The sequence below is a fragment of the Somniosus microcephalus genome, chromosome 5, assembly GCF_052327205.1.
Source record: "Somniosus microcephalus isolate GS21.2 chromosome 5, FLI_Smic_1.0, whole genome shotgun sequence".
NCBI lineage: Eukaryota > Metazoa > Chordata > Chondrichthyes > Squaliformes > Somniosidae > Somniosus > Somniosus microcephalus.
Genome location: NC_140991.1, coordinates 242649273 through 242666089, shown reverse-complemented (window position 1 = coordinate 242666089; position 16817 = coordinate 242649273).

The window sequence follows — 16817 nt, the reverse complement described above, 5'->3', positions numbered from 1 at the left end:
GTGATGTAGAACTGGAATCAGTTTGGGTGGAGCTAAGAAACAGCAAAGGGCGGAAAACATTGCTGGGAGTTGTGTATAGACCACCAAACAGTAGTGGTAATGTAGGGCACAGTATCAATCAAGAAATTAGAAGTGTATGTAACCAGGGCAATACGATAATCATGGGGTACTTTAATCTACATATTGACTGGGCAAATCAAATTACTGTACCACTAATGGTGTGGAAGACGAATTCTTGGAATGCATGCGAGATGGTTTCCTGGATCAGTATGTGGAGGAACCAACCAGGGAACAGGCTATTCTGGATCTGGTAATGTGTAATGAGAAAGGGCTAATCAATAATCTTGTGGTAAAGGGGCCTTTAGGGACAAGTGACCATAATATGATTGAATTTTACATTAAGTTTGAGACTAATGTAGTCCAATCTGAAACTAAGGTCTTCAATCTAAACAGAGGAAACTACAAGGGTATGACGGACAAGTTGGCCCTGGTAGATTGGGAGACTACACTAAAAGGTATGAAGGTGAACATACAATGGCTAACATTCAAGCAAATAATGCATAATTTGCAGCAAACATATTCCTTTAGGGCATAAAAACCCAAAAGGAAAAGTGATCCAACCATGGCTAACAAAAGAAATTAAAGCTAGTATTAAGTCAAAGGAGGAAGCTTATAAAGTTTCCAGAAAAAGCGGTCAGCCTGAGGATTGGGATCTTTTTAGAAATCAGCAAAGGGGGACCAAGAAATTGATAAAGAAAGGGAAAATGGAATATGAGCACAAACTAACGAAAAATATAAAAACGAATTGTAAAAGCTTCTGTAGGTATGTGAAAAGGAAAAGACTGGTGAAGTCAAATGTAGGTCCTTTACAGTTAGAGACCGGAGAATTTATAATGGGGAATGAGGAAATGGCACAGAAATTAAATAAATATTTTGTTTCTGCTTTAACGGAGGAAGACACAAAAAACCTCCCAGAAATATGAGAAAATCAAGGGTGTGGCGAGAATGAGGAACTTAAAGAAATTATTATTAGTTAAAAAACAGTACTAGTGTGGCGGTACTACCGAGTGTCCCTTACTTATAATATACAACAGCACGGTGGCATAGTGGTTAGCACTGTTGCCTCACAGCGCCAGGGACCCGGGTTCGAATCCGGCCCCGGGCGACTGTCTGTGTGGAGTTTGCACATTCTCCCCGTGTTTGCGTGGGTTTTCTCCGGGTGCTCCGGTTTCCTCCCACAGTCCAAAGATGTGCGGGTTAGGTTGATTGGCCATGATAAATTGACCCTTAGTGTTAGGGGGGTTAAATACGTGGGGTTACGGGGATAGGGTGGGATATGTGTTGGTGTAGGGGTTACAGGGATCGGGTGGGATATGTGTCGGTGCAGGCTCGATGGGCCGAAATGGCCTCTATCTGCACTGTGGGGTTTCTGTGATTCTGTGATTCTGTGATAATTCCCTTTAACTTTACTATGTATGTATATAACTTACCTGTTTGGGCCGTTGCCCCTTTAACTTACCTGTTTGGGCCGTTGCCCCTTTAAGGACGCGTCCTAATGCACTGACATCACGTCACGCATCACGTGACGTACACGCGGCGGCCGCCGGTCTGGCTCGGCCTCCCGTAATGGCCGCCGGCACAGCTCGGCCTACCGCACCCGCGACTTCGGCCGCAACGGCCAGCCACAGTACCGGGCAAACGCGTCGACGTTGCGATGCGGGTCATGTGACCGCCCAAGCGCGGGCAAACGCGTCGACACCACGACGCAGGTCACGTGACCAACCAAGCGTGGGAAAACGCGACTGAGCGTGATGACGTCATCACGCAATCCACAGCACTGCGAACTCAGTCCTCATGGCGTCCCCGCTGGGACAACACGTACCTGCTGGCTCTCCTGCATCCATCTGTATCGTCGCTGTATTTCTGCATTAAAGAACTTATTTATTGTTCTCCTGAAGTCGAACTCAATTATTTAGTAGCCAATTCGTCCAATACCTACCTAGATGAACACGAATCGCTACTAGCAAAATTAATGGGACTAAAAGTCGATAAATCCCAAGGACTGGATGACCTACATCCTAGGGTTTTGAAAGAGGTGGCCATTGGGATAGTGGACACATTGGTTGTCATCTTCCAGAATTCTATAGATTCTGGAACGGTTCCTGCAGATTGGAGGAGAGCAAATGTAACCCTGCTATTTAAGAAAGGAGGGAGAGAGAAAACGGGAAACTACAGACCTGTTAACCTCACATCAGTAGTTAGGAAAATGTTGGAATCTATTATAAAGGATGCAATAACTGGGCACTTAGAAATTAATAGTAAGATTGGGCAGAGTCAACATGGATTTATGAAAGGGAAATCCTGTTTGACAAACCTATTGGAGTTCTTTGAGGATGTAACTAGTGGAGTAGACAAAGGGGAACAGGTAGATGTGGTGTATTTGGATTTTCAGAAGGCCTTCGATAAGGTCCCACACAAGAGGTTGGTGAACAAAATTAGGGCACATGGAATTGGGGGTAATATACTAACATGGATTGAGAATTGGTTAACAGACAGAAAACAAAGAGTAGGGATAAATGGGTCTTTTTCAGGATGGCAGGCTGTGACTAGTGGGGTAGGGCAAGGGCCGGTGCTTGGGCCCCAGCTATTCACAATCTATATCAATGATTTGGATGAGGGGACTAACTGTAACATTTCCAAATTTGCTGATGACACAAATCTAGGTGCCAGTGTCAGTTGTGAAGAGGGTGTGAAGAGGCTTCAAGGGGATCTTGACAGGCTCAGTGAGAGGGCGAGAACATGGCAGATGGAATATAATGTGGATAAATGTGAAGTTATCCACTTTGGTAGAAAAAACAGAAAGGCAGAGTATTTCCTAAATGGTGAAAGATTGGGGAATGCAGATGCTCAAAGGGCCCTGGGTGTCCTTGTACATGAGTTACTGAAAGTGAATGTGAAGGTGCAGCAAGCCATTAGGAAGGCAAATGGTATGCTGGCCTTCATTACAAGGGGATTTGAGTACAGGAGTAAAGAAGTCTTACTCCAATTATATAGGGCCTTGGTGAGACAATGCCTGGAGTACTGTGTACCATGTTGGTCTCCTTACCTAAGGAAGGATATACTTGCCATAGAGGGAGCGCAACGAAGGTTCACAGGATTGATTCCTGGGATGGCGGGACTGTTGTATGAGAAGAGATTGAGTAAACTAGGCCTGTATTCTCTTGAATTCAGAAGAATGAGAGGGGATCTCATTGAAGCATTCAAAATTATCATAGGGCTTGATAGGGAGAATGCTGGGAGAATGTTTCCCTTGGCTCGGGAGTCTAGAACCAGGGGCCACAACCTCAAGATAAAGGGTAGGCCATTCATGACTGAGATAAGAAGAAATTTCTTCACACAGAGGGTGGTGAATCTTTGGAATTCTCTACCCCAGAGGGCCGTGGAGGCTCAGTCATTGGGTATATTCAAAACAGAAGTCGATAGATTTCTGACTAGTAAAGGCATCAAGGGTTATGGCGATAGGGCCGGTGAATGGAGTTGAGGCAGAAGATTAGCCATGATCTCATTGAATGGTGGAGCTGGCTCGAAGGGCCGAATGGCCTACTCCTGCTCCTATAATTTCTTATGTTCTTATGTTCTTAGCGCCTGGTGCTAAATTTTCAAAATTTCAAAAGTTAGCGCCCCAAACGGGCCGATACCCAATTTCACCCCCTATATCTTTAGTCATCCAGGGAGCTCTAGCTTTGGATGCGTTTCCTTTCCTCCTCATAGGAATGTGTCTACTCTGTACACAAACCAGCTTTGCCTACCAATTTTTGATTCCAATCCACCTGGGCTGGATCTCTTTTCAACTCACTGAAGTTAGCCCTCCTTCTGTTAAGTAATTTTAGGCTTGATTGTATCTTGTCCTTTTCCATAACTATTGTAAACCTGATGCTATTATGATCACTATTCTCCAAATGCTCTTCCACTGAAACATACACTACTTGCCCCATTTAGTTCCCCAGAACTAGATCCAGCACTGCTTCCTTCCTCGTTGGGCTGGAAACACACTGATCAAGAAAGTTCTCTTGTACACATTTCAGGAATTTCCCCCTTTGCCCTTTACACTGTTACTATCCCAGTCTAGATTAGGATAATTGAAGTCCCCCATTATCACTACTCTGTAGTTCTTGCATCTTTCTGTAATTTTCCTGGTAATGTGTTCCTCTATATCCTTCCCACTATTTAGTGGCCTATAGTATACAACCAGTAGTGTAATAGCTCCTCTATTGTTACTTCATTCTAACCAAATAGACTCTTTGACCCCTCAACTACATCATTCCTCTCCAGTGCTACAATAGTTTCTGTGATCAGTACAGCCACCTCTCTTCTACTTTTCCTTCCCTATTTTGCTGAATACCTTTAGCCAGGAATATTAAATCCACAATCCTTCTTTGAACCAGGTCTTTGTTATTACCACTATTTCATAGTCCCATGTGGTGACTTGTGCCTGCTGCTCACCAACCTTATTTACCACGCTGCATGCAACATCTGCAGTATTTTGCTATCGTATTAGACTGCTTCATGTTTGCCTGCTGTCCTATTTCTGAACTATTCTTTACTCTAGTGCTATTTGCCTCTCCCAGTCCTCTGTGCACATTGTTTCCTCTCTCTAATGTTTCATCCTGGTGCTCATCCCCCCCGCCAAAACTAAACTAAAATGACAGGGGTTTGGGAACCTGTGGAGGGAGACAGAGGAAAGATAGAAGCAAAAGACAGGAAGGAGAAAAGCAAAAGTGGCAGTCAGAGAAATCAAGGGTTTAAATCAAACATGGCCACAGTAAATAATAATTCTAAAAGGTCTAAGAGTGTTAAAAAAAACAAGCCTGAAGGCTTTGTGTCTTAATGCGAGGAGCATTCGTAATAAGGTGGATGAATTAGCTGCGCAAATAGATGTAAACGGACATGATATGATTGGGATTACGGAAACATGGCTCCAGGGTGACCAAGGCTGGGAACTCAACATCCAGGGGTATTCAATATTCAGGAAAGACAGGCAAAAAGGAAAAGGAGGTGGGGTAGCATTGCTGGTTAAAGAGGGGATTAACACAATTGTAAGGAAGGATATTAGCTCTGATGATGTGGAATCTGTATGGGTAGAGCTGAGAAATACCGAGGGCAGAAAACATTAGTGGGAGTTGTATACAGACCCCCAAACATTAATGCACAGGTTGGGGATGGCATTAAATGGGAAATTAGAGACGCGTGCAATAAGGGCACAGCAGTTATCATGAGTGACTTTAATCTACATATAGATTGGGCTAACCAAATTAGTAACAATACTGTGGAGGAGGAATTCCTGGAGTGTATACGGGATGGTTTCCTGGACCAATATGTCGAGGAACCAACTAGAGATCAGGCCATCTTAGACTGGGTATTATGGAATGAGAAAGGAATAATTAGCAATCTTGTTGTGCGAGGCCCCTTGGGGCGGAGCGATCATAATATGATAGAATTCTTCATTAAGATGGAGAGTGAAGTAGTTGACTCAGAGACTAGGGTCCTGAATTTAAGTAAAGGAAACTACAATGGTATGAGGCGCGAGTTGGGTAGGATTGATTGGGGAATGTTACTCAAAGGGTTGACAGTGGATAGGCAATGGCAAACATTTAAAGATCACATGGATGAACTACAGCATTTGTTCATCCCCGTTTGGCATAAAAATAAAACAAAAAAGGTGACTCAACCGTGGCTAACAAGGGAAATTAGGGATAGTATAAGATCCAAGGAGAGGATATATAAATTGGCCAGAAAAAGCAGCAAACCTGAGGATTGGGAGCAGTTTAGTATTCAGCAAAGGAGGACAAAGGGATTAATTAAGAAGGAGAAAATAGAGTATGAGAGTAAGCTTTCAGGGAACATAAAAACTGACTGTAAAAGCTTCTATAGATATGTGAAGAGAAAAAGATTGGTGAAGTCAAGCGTAGGTCCCTTGCAGTCAGAATCAGGGGAATTTATAATGGGGAACAAAGAAATGGCAGGCCAATTAAATACATACTTTGTTTTTTTCTTCATAAAGGAGGACAGAAATAACCTCCCAGAGATGTCGGGGAACATAAGGTCTAATGAGAGGGAGGAACTGAATGAAATCAGTATTTGTAGGGAAATGGTGTTAGGGAAATTGATGGGATTGAAGGCCGATAAATCCCTAGGGCCTGATAATCTACATCCTAGGGTACTTAAGGAAGTTGCCCTAGAAATAGTAGATGCATTGCTGGTCATCTTCCAAAATTCGATATACTCTGGAACAGTTCCCATGGATTGGAGGGTAGCTAATGTTTCCCCACTATTCAAAAAAGATGGTAGAGAGAAAATGGGGAATTATAGACCGGTAAGCCTGACATCAGTAGTGGGGAAAATGCTAGAGTCCATTATAAAGGATGTAATAGCAGAGCACTTGGAAAACGGTGACAGGATCGGACAAAGTCAACATGGATTTACAAAAGGTAAATCGTGCTTGACTGGAATTTTTTGAGGATGTAACTGGTAGAATAGATAAGGGAGAACCAGTGGATGTGGTGTATTTGGACTTTCAGAAGGCTTTTGATAAGGTCCCGCATAAGAGATTAGCGTGTAAAGTTAAGGCACATGGGATTGGGGGCAATGTACTGACTTGAATAGAGAACTGGTTGGCAGACAGGAAGCAAAGAGTTGGAATAAATGGCTCTTTTTCCGAGTGGCAGACAGTGACTAGTGGGGTACCGCAGGGATCGGTCCTAGGACCCCAGCTATTCACAATGATCTAGACGAGGGAACTAGATGTAATATCTCCAAGTTTGCAGCCGACACAAAGCTGGGTGGGCGTGTGTGCTGTGAGGAGGATGCCGTGAAACTCCAGTATGATTTGGACAGGTTGGGTGATTGGGCAGATGCATGGCAGATACAGTATAATGTGGATAAATGCGAGGTTATCCACTATGGTGGCTAAAACAGGAAGGCAGATTATTATCTGAACGGCAATAGATTGGGAGAAGGGGAAGTGCAACGAGACCTGGGTGTCCTTGTGCACCAGTCATTGAAGGTAAGTATGCAGGTGCAGCAGGCGGTTAAGAAGGCAAATGGTATGTTGGCCTTCGTAGCGAAAGGGTTTGAGTACAAGAACAAGGATGTCTTGCTGCAGTTGTACAGGGCCTTGGTGAGACCACACCTTGAGTATTGTGTGCAGTTTTGGTCGCCCTATTTGAGGAAGGATGTTCTTGCCATGGAGGGAGTGCAGCAAAGATTCACCAGACTGATACCTGGGATGGCAGGAATGACATATGCGGAGAGATTGGGTCGATTGTGCTTCTACTTGCTGTAGTTTAGAAGAATGAGAGGGGATCTCATTGAAGCTTATAAAATTCTAACAGGACTAGACAGACTAGATGCAGGAAGGATGTTCCCGATGGCGGGGGAGTCCAGAACCAGGGGTCACAGCCTAAGGATTAGGGGTAAGCCATTTAGGACAGAGATGAGGAGGAATTTCTTCACCCAGAGAGTGGTGAACCTGTGGAATTCTCTACCACAGAAGGCAGTAGAGGCCAATTTATTAAATATATTCAAGAAGGAGTTAGATATATTTCTTAAGGCTAAAGGGATCAAGGGATATGGGGAGAAAGCAGGGACAGGGTACTGAATTTGAATGATCAGCCATGATCTCATTAAATGGCAGAGCAGGCTCGAGGGGCCGAATGGCCTACTCCTGCTCCTATCTTCTATATTTCTATAAATGAATTTAAACCCTCCCCCACAGTACTAGTTAACAACCCCACAAGGACATTGGTCCCAGCTCTGTTGAGGTGCAACCCATCCGCCTTGAACCTTCTGCCCCAGTCTCATTCCAGACACTTGAACACATAATCTAGGCTGACATTTCAGTGCAGTACTGAAGGAGTGCTGCACTGTCAGAGGTGCTGTCTTTCACATGACACATTAAATCGAGGCCACATCTGCCCTCTCAGGTGGACATATAGGGCTAGATTTTCAGTTGCTTGCGCCAGCAGTTAGCGCCTTAAGAGAAGTGATTTTCGGGCGCTATGCGTGTAGCGCCCGGGCGCAGCGCAGTTTGCGCCCCGCCCCAAATTAAGTTGCCCGTTAGCGCCGGCGCAAAGTTTAGCGGCCGCCCGGATGCGCGCGCAGAAAATGACGTCACATCCTCGTGCAACGCCCTTTGGCCGCCCCGAATACAAACTTCAGTCGGACCGCCCGATTGTGCGGCTGGCGTCCAGAGCGTTTGTAAAATGGAACGCAACACACCCTGGGGAGCGCAAATTAAAGGGCCCTCCTCCTGCACTATAATGGAAGGATCCAGTGTGTTCTGAATGGTGTATTTATGTTTCCGGCCTCCTCCTCCTCCTCCTCCTCCTCCTCCTCCTCCTCCTCCTCCTCCTCCTCCTCCTCCTCCTCCTCATCTTTTCCCCCCCAGACTCTGCCTTTGCAAAAAACACATGCACCCTTCCCCTTTAAGAGCTCACTGGCACCAGAGTGTCTGCCGTGCGCTGCGCCCGAGCTCGGGCGCAGCGCTCTGCACCGCCAGCTTAGCGCCTAAAGATAGTAGTGGAACGCCTCTTTTAGCGCTCCACCAACCTCTTAGGGCAAAGCCACTGAATTTCCGGCAACGGGGTGCTACTTTGGGGCGGGCGCTAACTTCAGGCGGGCGCTAAGGTTAGCGCCCCAAAACTGTCTATACTGAAAATCTAGCCTAAAGGATCCTATGGTACTATTTCGAAGAAGCGCAGGAGAATTAACCCTGATATCCTGGATAATATTTATCCCTCAACCAACACCTAAAACAGATTATCTGGTCATTATCACATTGCTGTTTGTGGGACCTTGCTGTGCACATATTGGTGCCGCATTTCCTACATTACAACAGTGACTCCACTTCAGGTATCAGGTTTGATCGATAGTTAGTGCTCATTTAGCTGCTCTCAACTAGGTTGGCAGGAGAGGTGATACAATTGACCCCAGAGCCTCTGGATTACAGAGGGAAAAACAGCAGGTTTTCCTGCTCTTTTTTCATTAATCTCTGCTGATAAAACATGGGTGTGGACATCAATTGGCCCTAATTGTGGTATCTCCCGCTGACCCTCCCATCCGTCTCCCACCCCGCTCTTTCCTGCCATCTGGTAAATAGAGCAAGTAGGATCTTGAACTGTGTAGGCAGAGGAACACAGCACAAATCTCAGGAAGTGATTGAGTTTGTACATAGTGCCCGTCTTGCACAACCTGGAGTACTGTGGGCAGTCTGGTCACCATATTATGAGAAGGATATCCAGACATTGGAGATAATGCAGTGGAGGACAATTAAATTTGTAGTTAGGATTAGGTACCTGAGTTATACGGAGAGGCTGCAGAAGCTGGGAATGTTTATGCTTGAACAAAGAAGGTTCGGGTGATCTTATTCAAGAATGTAAATGGTATGGACAAGATAAATGTTAGCGTGTTTAGCATAGTCACAAACCCTGCAACAAGAGGGCATAGCCTAAAACTTATAAGTGGAAGGGTGAAAAGACAGTTTAGATTTAACTGTTCTACGCAGAGGCTGGTTTATTTATGGAATGAATTTCTAGGGAACGTATAAGCATTGTCTGTTTCAGCAAATTCAAGAGCTGGATAAGTAGCATTGAGAGAGAGGTATGAGAAGTATGTGGGACACTATATTTCTTAGAGATTAGGACTGGCCAGATGGATTGCACTGATTTTCTATCACCTTCTTGGGGTGATTACCGGTATCTACAGATAGGGGATGCCTTCCCCAAATATTAAAAGGACCCTGTCCACTAGATTTGGGATGGGGTCAACAGCCTTTCCCAGTGGCAGCCAGAAGTCCTACCCTGCAACACCTCCAGCAGATAAAGTGGCAACCCTGCAATTTGGAGTCTCAGTGCCTAAGCTCACACATGAATAATGATTAATTGGGCGATGTTTTTGATGACTGGTGCAAAGGGTGCTGTACCCCCAACAAGAAATCTTTAGGAGAGGAAGTGGGAGAACTGGTGAGAAAAAAAATTACAAAAAAGAAACAAAGAATTAGCTCAACTTAGGGCATGGTGTGATTAAATATCTCCACAGATCTCTGAAACTTCTATTCATAATAAGTTACAGGAGGACATTAATAAACTTGCAGAATGAGCATATAATTGGCAAATGAAGTTCAACACAGATAAATGTGAGGTATTACATTTTGGTAGGAAGAATAGGGAGGTCACTTATCACTTGGAGGGTGCGAGTCTAGGTGGGGTAGAGAAACAACGGGATCTCAGAGTCCAAATACACAAATCACTAAAAGTTGCGACGTAGATTAGCAAGGCCATAAAAAAAGCAAACCAAGCACTAGGGTTTATATCTAGTGGTATAGAATTGAAAAGTAGGGAAGTTACGCTAAACCTGTATTGAACGTTGGTTACACCACACTTTAGAGTACTGCGTGCAGTTCTGGTCGCCATATTAAAAAAAGGATATAGAGGCACTGGAGAGGGTGCAGAGAAGATTTACAAGGATGATACCAGAAATGCAAGGGTATACATATTAGGAAAGGATGAACAGGCTGGATCTCTTTTCTCTTGAAAAAAGAAGGCTGAGGGGTGACCTAATAGAGGTCTTTAAAATTATGGAAAATTTTGATAGAGTGGATACAGCAAGAATGTTTCCACTTGTGGGAAAGAGCATAACTAGAGGCCATCAATATAAGATATTCATCAAGAAATCCAATGGGGAATTCAGAAGAAACTTCTTTACCCAGCGAGTGGTGAGAATGTGGAACTCGCTACCACAGGGAGTGGTTGAAGCGATTAGTATGGATGCATTTAAGGGGAGGCTAGACAAGCATATGAGGCAGAAGGGAATAGAGGGTTATGCTGATAGATTTAGATGAGGAAAGACAGGAGGAGGCTCGAGTAGAGCATAAACGCCGGCATGGACTGGTTGGGCCGAATGGCCTGTTTCTGTGCCGTATATCCTATGTAATCCTCTGTACAATCTGCCTGTCCGCTACAGTTATAGAGTCATGGGGGAGAAATTGGGTATAGCCCCGTTTGGGGTGTTAGAATTGGCGCTGCGCAAATTTTATCGCCAGGCGCAACTTATCACCACCTCGAGCGATATTGGGTTGCTGCGCCCCTGAAGGTGATTGCGGCGTTGATTCAGGCGCTGCACGGGAGTCTTAAGGCGCTAACCTGGCGGCGCTACTCAATATGTCAGCGGCCGGGCGCAGCGCAGGTGCTGTCAATAATCGATTACCCCGAGACATGCTGGCGCCGGCCAGCTCTTAAAGGGGCGGGTCAATTAGGAGCAGCAGCCACACTCTGCGCCTTGTAGGCCTCAAAATCGGCGCTGTGCTTTCTGTGGCGTTCCAAACTTTGAACATATGGAGAGGGTGAGGCAGAGAGCGGAGCGCTTTACCGATGGGGAATTGGATGCTTTGGTTGGCGAAGTGGCGCGCCGGCGAGCTGTGCTGTACCCCGACAATGGCAGGAGGCCTCATCAGAGCGAGTACCGCAGGGCTTGGAGGGAAGTTTGTCAAAGAGTCACCTCAACCAGCGTGGTGGCCAGGACTCCTGTGCAATGCAGGAAGAAGTTCAACGACCTCACTCGGGTCATTAGGGTGAGTGACTTTTTTGCCATCTTCTTCATCCCTCCATCTGCACCTAACATTATGGCCAGAGGGTGCGCGAAACCCCAATGGCCATCTGTCAGCCAGCACCCATAGCCCTTTCTGGAAACACACACGCACATTCAGCTCAATGCATAATGGAAGGGCTATTCTACCATGGGGGGCATGTGATGTCAGCTCAATGCATAATGGAAGGGCTATTCGACCATGGGGGGCATGTGATGTCAGCTCAATGCATAATGAAAGGGCTATTCTACCATGGGGGCATGTGATGTCAGCTCAGGCCAGCATGTTTCATCACTTCCCGTCCTTTCTCCTGCAGGCCAAGCTGGCCAGGAACCGGAGGGAGCAGCTTCGCACCAGAGGAGGCCCTCCTCAGCTGCAGACACTGACGGACCTGGAGGAACGAGTCCACCAGATTGTTGGAGGCCGGATGACTGGTCCTATCACCACTGGAGCTGCCGACCCCATTGTGCACAGCGATGGTAAGGTCATCACCTTTTTGAACTCTCTCCTTCCACTTCTTCCCCCCACCAGCATGCTTTTTCACTCTGGACCCATGTCAGAGCATTGCAGCACTCATGCATCCCTTGCTGCCACCCTGTCCTTTCGCTAAAGTCACTCTTCAACCTCCCTGCTTTCAGATGCTGCATCACCAGCTCGGGAGCCGGGCCCTCAAGCTGCCACTGCCACTGACTCCAGAGGCGATGAGCAGGAGGAAGCTGAACCATCCCTGCCACCCTCAGGCGAGCCAGCCCCTCTGCAGACTGGGGAGACTACTTCCTTGGAGGGGAGCAGGGGGGAATGCTCTGAGGAGGAAGCAGTTCCAGGAACCAGCGGGCTGCAGCAACGCAAGGGGGGTGGGAAGCTCGGGGACCGTCTCCCCGGAGGGCGAGTCAGGCTGCAAGTACTGCTGCACAGCGCGCAGAAGAGGTGCGTTCCCTCGCAGAAATGAGCGCCCAGGCTCGACTCAGGCACACTGAGCTCATGGCTACAGTGGCAAGTGTTAAGTCTGTGTGTTCTAGTTATTGTTAATAAGAATCACTGCACACAGACCACAAGAATAAATTCAACAGGTCTTTACTAGTCGAAGGTCAGGCTGAACTGCCCAATAAATCATTACACAGCACTTATATACTGGTGTGGTCACCACCGGTATTACAGTATACAGCAGCCAAGATAAAGTAGTGCATCTCTTAAAATAGTTCACCACAATCCTCCCTTTTTAGCTTAACAGTATATATTCCCCATTTAACATAACATAATAACATATATACACAACTTCACATAAAAACAGTTCACAGATTCAGTCTCTGAGGAGGCCTCCTGATCCGAGACGGAAAACGCCTTTCAGGGGTCTCTGGTTCTTGTTGCTGGGGTGACTCATCTAGTTGATCCCCTATGGATAGGACACCATCATCAGGTATATTCACTTCTGAGGTAGATGCTTCAGGTTCACTAACTTCCTCCACGGTTGTCTCTGTCGTAACCATGGGCTCGACCCTTGTTCTCGATCCCACCAGTTGGTCAGCATGACGTCGCATTACGTTTTCACCAACATCTACCGTGTACATCAGGGGTCCTTGTCTGGCCCGAATTGTTCCAGATTGCCATTTCTCGTTTTTATAGTCCCTGGCTAACACCGGTTGTCCTATTTCAAAACTCCGAGTGGGCTTGTTATTGATATGCTGGAACTGTTTGTTTTCGACTTCCCTCCGCACATTAGGTTTTAACATGTCCAACCTGGACCGCAACCTCCTGTTATAGAACATCATGGCAGGACTTTGGTTTGTTGTTGCATGGGTGGCGTTTCGATATGCCAGTAGGAAATTGTCCACCTTGCGTTGCAGTGGAATCTGATCTTCGCTCATGGCCTTTATTGCCTTTTTGAACGTCTGTACAAACCTCTCGGCCAGCCCATTCGTAGCTGGATGATATGGGGCAGAGGTATAATGTTTCACCCCATTCTTCTTCAGGAATTTCTGGAATTCCTCTGACACGAACTGTGGTCCGTTGTCTGAACATATTTGCTCTGGCAATCCATTTCTTGCAAATATCGTTCTTAGCACCGCGATCGTCTTCTCCGAGGTAGTGGTAGTCATTTTAATCACTTCTGGCCATTTAGAATGTGCGTCCACCGCAATTAAAAACATGGAGTCCATGAATGGACCAGCAAAGTCAATATGTACACGTTGCCATGGGGTTGAAGGCCATTCCCATGGATGCAGCGGTGCAATTGGAGGTGCATTTTGGACTTTTTGGCACCCTGAGCAGCTTTTCGTCAGATCCTCTATCTGTTGGTCGATACTCGGCCACCACACATAAGCCCTAGCAAGGCTTTTCATCTTGACTCCCCCCAGATGACCTTCATGTAGTTCTTTTAGAACTCTCTCTCTTAACTTAGGAGGGATAATCACCCTTGTTCCATACATCAATGTTCCCTGACAGATGGACAGCTGTTCTCGTCTTGCTGAGAATGCCGGTAACAGTGGATCACCATGGGCTGGCCATCCCTTTACTGTCAATTCGTAGGCCCGGGACAGTGTCGGGTCATTCCTAGTCTCCCTTTCAATATTTGCATTGGTGACAGGTAAACATTCGATGATGGTCGAGTGAAATAACTCCACCGGGTCAACCGTCGGTGCCTCCTCCTCAGTAGGTAGTGGCAGGCGCGACAGCCCATCAGCATTACCATGCTGCTTTGTACCTTTGAATTCTATCTGATATTGATGTGCCCCTAGGAAAAGGGACCATCTCTGGAGCCTCTGTGCTGTCATCACCGAAACACCCTTCTTAGGGTTAAAAATGGATACCAACGGCTGGTGGTCTGTCAGCAGTGTAAACTTCTGGCCCTGCAGGTAATGATTAAACTTCTTTACTCCCCACACAAGGCTGAGAGCCTCCCTATCTATCTGAGCATAATTGCGCTCAGCGGAGGTCAATGATCTGGATGCAAATGCGACTGGCCTTTCCAAGCCATTTGGCAACTTGTGTGAGAGTACTGCTCCAATACCATAAGGAGAAGCATCACAAGCTAAACGAATAGGTAGCGTTGGGTTGAAGTGAGCCAACACTTCCTCTGAGGTGATCAATGCCTTGCTTTTGCGAAAGGCCTTCTTACAGTCCTCGCTCCACTTCCATGGTACTACTTTCTGCAAAAGAGCGTTCAGCGGGTGCAGCACCGTGGATAGATTTGGCAGAAACTTATGGTAATAGTTAATCAACCCTAGGAACGACCTCAACTGGGATACATTTTCCGGAGCGGGAGCCTTCACAACAGCTTCGATCTTGTCAGGTGACTTGTGCAGCCCCTCCTGGTCAATGACATGACCACAGTACGAGATCCGTTTCTGAAAGAACTCACATTTCTGGCGATTAACTCGAAGTCCATATTCCTTCAATCTGGTGAGCACCAGTTTCAAATTTGCAAGGTGTTCCTCATCGTCATCTCCTGTAATCAGGATATCGTCCAAGTAACATTGAGTGCTTGGAATTCCCTGTAATACCTGCTCCATGGCCCTCTGCCAAATTGCTGGAGCCGAAGCCGCTCCAAAAACCAGTCTATTATATCGATACAAGCCTCTGTGCGTGTTGATTGTGAGATACTGGCGCGACTCTTCCTCAACTTCCATCTGTAAGTACGCTTGCGCCAGGTCTATCTTGGTGAAGTGTTTCCCGCCAGACAATGAAGCAAAGATATCCTCAATCCGCGGAAGCGGATATTGCACCGTGTGAAGCACCGGATTAACCGTGATCTTCAAGTCTCCACAGATGCGGACCTTCCCCGGTTCCCCTGGCTTGTTACTCGATGAACGCTTCATGACGGGAACAATGGGCGTGGCCCACTCACTCCAGTCCACCTTAGACAGTACTCCTGAACGTTCTAGCCCTTCCAGCTCAGCTTCCACAGCAGGTCGTATCGCATAAGGTACCGGTCTGGCTTTGAAAAATTTTGGGTTTGCATGTTCTGCAATCTTGATTTTTGCTGTAATTCCTCTCAGTGTTCCCAGTCCCTCTTTAGCCTCATCCAATATTCTGGACAATCGTTCAGGTTTGACATCTTTTTTTCCGGAATCTACCGTTATTGCTTTTAGGGAGTGCCAGTCCATATTTATTTTCCTGATCCACTCCCGTCCCAGAAGTGGTGGACCTCCCTCAGGTAGTAAATATATGTCCATTCCTTGGTGTTCTTTGCCCTTGTGTACCACCTTGACTTTTATCTTTCCGATGGGGTATACTCTTTGCCCCGTGTATGTCTGCAATACTATCTCCGTATCCCGTAGGAGAATATGTGTGAATAACCTTTTGTAATCTTGCTTATTCATGACCGTCAACGCCGATCCGGTGTCCAATTCCATCTTCACTTGGACTCCTGCTATCTGAAGTGTGACCCAGATAGTTTGTAGGTCAGCTTCCTTACTCACATTGTGAATTCTCAGACTACCCAGTTCCTTGCTGTTGGAGTCTGAATCCGAATTCTGTTCATCCGAACTCTTCTCAGCCACCTTATGTACCTTTCTGCACTTTTCCTGTGGTGACTTTTTGTTGCTGGTCTTCTTTCCTGACTGGCATACTTTAGCTATGTGACCAAGCTTGCCACATTTTCTACATTCCTGATTTTTAAACCAGCATTGGTTCTGATCGTGTGTTGTCTTTCCACAACGATAACGTTTCGCTGTACCCAAAGCCATTTGATCTACGCTGAGTACCGCTGCCTTCAGCTGCATTTCCACAGTGCCTCTCGCTGCGGCTTCGTGCGATGCTGCAATAGTAACAGCCTTATCAAGTGTAAGATCATTCTCTTCAAGCAGCCGCTTTTGTGTTCCTTCTTTCGACAATCCACACACGAATTTGTCTCTCAGTGCCTCTGTCAGTCTTTCCCCAAACTGACAGTATTTCGCTAGCTTACGCAGTTCAATTAAATACTCCGCGTTGCTTTCCTCTTTCAGTTGCGTTCTCGCATAAAATTTAAATCGTTCCGCTAACATCAGCGGTGTGGGGTTCAAATGATTTCTCAGGACAGCAACAATATTAGCGAAAGCCTGATCCGCCGGTTTAGCTGGTGATAGAAGATGCTTCAATAGCCCGTATGTCTTCGCACCCATTGAGTTTAGTAAGGTTAGTGCTTTATCTTCATCTGATATTTTATTTGCCTTACAATAAATCTCTATGCGTTCTACAT